General features: G+C 34.0%; 1 long non-coding RNA gene across 2 annotated transcripts; it reads right to left on the bottom strand.

The window, feature by feature from the left end:
- Positions 1-1,473: 1,473 nt before the first annotated feature.
- LOC108641100 lies at positions 1,474-4,285 on the bottom strand. Of its 2 annotated transcripts, none has more exons than XR_001921759.1 (3): positions 4,124-4,285; positions 3,281-3,363; positions 1,474-1,522 (listed from the first exon to the last, which is right to left on the bottom strand). It is a non-coding gene; the product is annotated as an uncharacterized LOC108641100 (long non-coding RNA). The 2 variants fall into 2 exon arrangements; XR_001921765.1 differs by lacking the exon at positions 1,474-1,522 and adding an exon at positions 2,292-2,339.
- Between the last annotated feature and the right edge of the window lie 209 nt (positions 4,286-4,494).

The following is a 4,494-nucleotide window of genomic DNA, read 5'->3' as shown; positions in this document are numbered from 1 at the left end:
AAGAGGTAAACCCCAGATTTTGCTAGTGGGAAAAACAACATGTGAAGGCTCATGCTGCTGCATACAATAATGAGAATTTAGACACGGTGATATTTAAAACAAAAAATAATTTTTGAAATATTTGTTTTACTTCTATGAGATTCTAATATTCATAGCCTTTTTTGTTTCCTCCTTCATAGGGACGGTATGCCTAGACATCAACATGCCAAGAATTAACACATACTAGGATTGATAATTTGACCAGTTAATATTAGTGCAGTGGGAAGAGCATTAATATAGTAGTTAATAGCCTTTAAGGAAAAGTACTAGACCATTAATCTCTTAAATAATTCACTCTAATCTACTCTACACTTATCAATAGTTAGGACTAATTGTCCCATGTTAACAGTTCTTACTGAAAACCATATCTTTGAATGAGTGAGGAAAATTTTCCTAAGAGTTCAATTCTTCATTATTTTTTTCCAAGATTTTCAATAATATTTTCTTTTCCTATGTTTTAGAGGTGTTTCAAAATCATTGTGAACACATTTAAATACAAAGTACTCACAAGACATTATTTCATAGAACAGAGCCACCCTTAATGCATGAAGTGTCAGTTTGATAAATAATCTGAAGTGAGTGATTCAGATCTTTTTCAAATTGCTATCTTAATCGTTGGTCAGACCAAAGCATTATAGTATTCTAGTAAATCTTCTGGTAGTCTTTTATAATATGTGTCCGATTCAGAGCAAATCTTGTTTTCTTTGATTTCCGTTTTTAGGAAGACCAACTGATGCTTAAGACAACCAAGGATTAAGAAAATGCAAGTTAAAAAAGAGAAAAAATACTCCTGTGAAAGATGAATTCCAATACCATCTGCTCTTCAAGCACTTTTAGACTAGAGAAGTTAAGTAGTGCTGGCAGTCTGCCCTGAAAGTGATCACATGAAAGCTATGAATAAAGCAGGTTGCTGACATGATTGGGTAGCAGGCCCAAAAGAAAGAGTTAATGGAACTTTCTGCTGTGTTGCACTTGTACAATTGAACCACAGACCTGCTCTATATTTCTAAATAGAAGTAAAAATTTGTATACATGCATTATAAAAGAAAAATATTTCTAGTACAGTATTATTACTCTGTGTTTCTCTTGTTCAGCGGAACTTGTGACCACACTAAGAACTGGTTTATGATTCGCTTCCTTTAGGTTCCCTGCTTCAAGTTGCTAATTACTTTCAGAAAATGCATTTAGGAAAATTAAGGTGCTTCCTGTTAGGAAGCACCAGGCACAATTCTACAACATGAATTAAACATTAATAGTATAATCTTTTTTAATACCTGTTCATACTGAGAAAAAAAATCAAATAAAAACACATGCTTTCAGTCAGAAAAATTATTTCTTGTCCATGGCTCTGAAGTACTTTATTAGAAAATCCCTCTGATATACGACACATGGGACAAGAAGCAGCCCTGTTCCACAATCTGGTTTAGCTTGAAAACAATTATTGTCTGGGCGGGGAGACGTAGCAGGACTACATGTAGGCTTCCTGTCCAGAACCATACAAAGGGGTGTCAGATAATTTCTGCCATCCTTCCACTCAGTGTTCTTTTATATCTCACATCCCTTAACAGAGTTCTGTAGAACAACTGAGGATATTCTTGCTAACTATTCAAAGGGAAACAAGTTCCCGTATGTGTAAGTCCTAACTCTCAGAGCTAGTCCACATTAGAGTATAAAGTTCTAGGTGTTAATTACAAATCACATGCAATGAAATCAAGTCGGTAGTCAGACCATTAAATCCCCTGGAATATTAATATGTTAGTACAGGATATTTGTGATTCTTTTGCTGCAATTGTTTTGGCTCTCTTTTTTCCATGTCATTAAACAATAATATTTGAAAAAATTTTTTTCGTATCTGAAAAATATCCCATTTTATGATTTCTCTTACCATTTCTGCACACACAGACCTGAACTCCCAGGGGACTCCATGAAAGCTTTTTTCCATTAACTCAGAAACACAGTGGCAAAATGTAATTTTTTTGTTATGTTTAAAATGGTACTGATATACTAAAAGAAAAATGACAAGGTAATTACTGTGTGGGAGACAGCCTTCTGTAGCTATGTGGATTTTTTTTCAATTCTTCGATGTCAAAGACTGTGTGTCATTGCTAGATCTACTGATGTGCATTTGAATACTTCAGGAGGAATACTGTATGTTAGCTCAGTTTCAAAGACTTTGCTGAATAGGTACTTTCCCTGCCCACATCCCCACCCCCCGCTCCAAGATTACTGGGAACAGTATTAAATTGTATAATATATAGATGATCTTTTGTTTTATTTATAGAAACCTCATCCTCATCCACCTAAAGAAGAAAGAAAAACAACCAGTTCCGTTATTTCAGATGAAAACTTTGTGCTAGGATACCAGAAAACAGATAAAATACAGTGCATTTATAACAAAGGGGAAACGCAAAACAAACAAGCAAACAAAAAATAAAGAAGCAAAATACTAAGTAGGGCATATAGGAGACAAATGGAGATGAAACTGGTTTGGTTGATTCCTAATGTGGTATCCTGAAAACTGAAAGAAATATGATAATGAAGGGAGACCCATGGTAACCTCAGAGGTAATTTCTTGAAAAGAGGCAAATATCTGAAAAAAGAAATGGATTAAAAATGTGTCAAGAACCAGTTGATTGCTTAAAAAAAGATGTGTCAATCACTGCCTGTCAGAAAAGAGCAGGGTTTAAGAATATAGTTCCTTAACGAAAAATGCCAAAAGAAAACCAACAGACTACACAACAGGCTACTTCCAAATTAAAGTATGTGTTTGTGAGATCGTAAAATTAGAAAATAGAGATGGAAGGCACCTTAAGATTCTGTCTAAGCTATTTCTCCATCAAAAGATATGATCCACTACATCAAAACTGTTCCTGAGAGATAGTTTTTTAATCTCCTCTTAAAAATGCCTGAGAATCCTAAAGTCTAAGAAAAGCATTCTTGGAAAATAGATGAAAATTCTGTGCCATATACAATACAGTCTGCTTAACAATATCCCAGTAATTTACAAAAGCTGTTACCAGAGGTAAGGCTCAAATTTGAGAAGGACTAAGGGAAACATACCAATGTGCTTTTAACAATAACTTTTCCTAGTCTGATTTATTATTTATTTTCCTTTAAGCTTTTTATGTTAAATACAATTACATTGTAAGTACATGTGTTTTTTTCTTAGAAGCAGTACATCACAAATAATGCTTCTAATAGAGATATTTTACTATTTATTTTTTAAAATATATTGACATACCTGAATTCCACTCAAAGATGATTATCCTCTCTACAAGATCACTTGAACTCCTTTAGTTTATTGGGGATGATATTGACTTGCCACTGTTATCAGATTGAAGCAGGAAGAAAAAGGAAGAGTTACTACTTGTTTTCAGTGGAAACTATGTATTTTCCCAATCAATCAACATTTCAGCTCATTTCCCGTAGAAATTAGTTTTAAGTCTCAAACAAACCAACCCAAATGAAGAATTTTTCAAGTCAAAATCTCTCAGATATCTAGCTCAAACAGCTTAACTCTGTTGTTTATTTCTGATTTCAGTCTTATGCCTCAATAATCTAACAAAAGAAAGGACAAAACATATGTCTTGGAGATGCACTTGTTTGTGATTTGCTGATACCATCCTGGTTTATTGATATAGAAACATAATAAGTGAATATACTCTTGTTAAATGAATACTGGGGCATTTGGTCTCCTGCCTTTAAATAAGTAGGCACCAAACAGCCAATTCCTCACTCCCATGTTCAAATCATGAATTTGTGGAGAAACTTAGAACTTTCTTGAATTCAACCAATGACATATTTGGGTTTTATATGAGGAAAGAATTTCACATTATATGAGGAAAGAAAACTAGATTATAGTTTTTGAAAGTGAAAGATCAAGTAATAAAATAATGGAGACTAGAATAAAGTGAAATAGAAAGCAATTTATGAGAAAAGGACAGAGATATAATAAATAATATCAGTTGGGTGACAAACTAGAAGGCTAATGAAAAAAAAACAACAGAAACTAAAAGCAGCAGGAGATATAAGAACTGGAAATTCACGAGATGGTTAGGCATAACAGATGAAAAAATGAGTGTACCTGGGGGAAAGATGACAAAAACTCCACAGTAATCTGCTGCATACATCTCAAAATCTTTGGTACAGAAAGGTGTTATGTTAATTATGTGATCTATATTTATTAAGGTAATTGAAATAGCAGAACCTAAAGGAAGAACTGCCCTGGTGATGTGCAGGTTGCTTGTTGATACCTTGCAGTTGTTTCTCCCAACGTGTGGTGCTGGGGAATAGGTTCTGCAGAGTGTTCTTAACATGGAAGGTCAGCAGAAAACCCTGCACTCCAACTTTTTTTTTCCAATTTGAAAATATTAATGTTACAAAATGCCCCCCTCATCATTTCAGTACTGAGCTGATTAATAAAGTTTCACCTTCCTGCCAAAGCCATCAAAGCTA

Source organism: Manacus vitellinus, unplaced genomic scaffold (assembly GCF_001715985.3).
Source record: "Manacus vitellinus isolate BGI_N305 unplaced genomic scaffold, ASM171598v3 scaffold_0_pilon, whole genome shotgun sequence".
In the NCBI taxonomy this organism is placed as follows: domain Eukaryota; kingdom Metazoa; phylum Chordata; class Aves; order Passeriformes; family Pipridae; genus Manacus; species Manacus vitellinus.
This window is presented reverse-complemented; position numbering and strand designations above follow the sequence as displayed.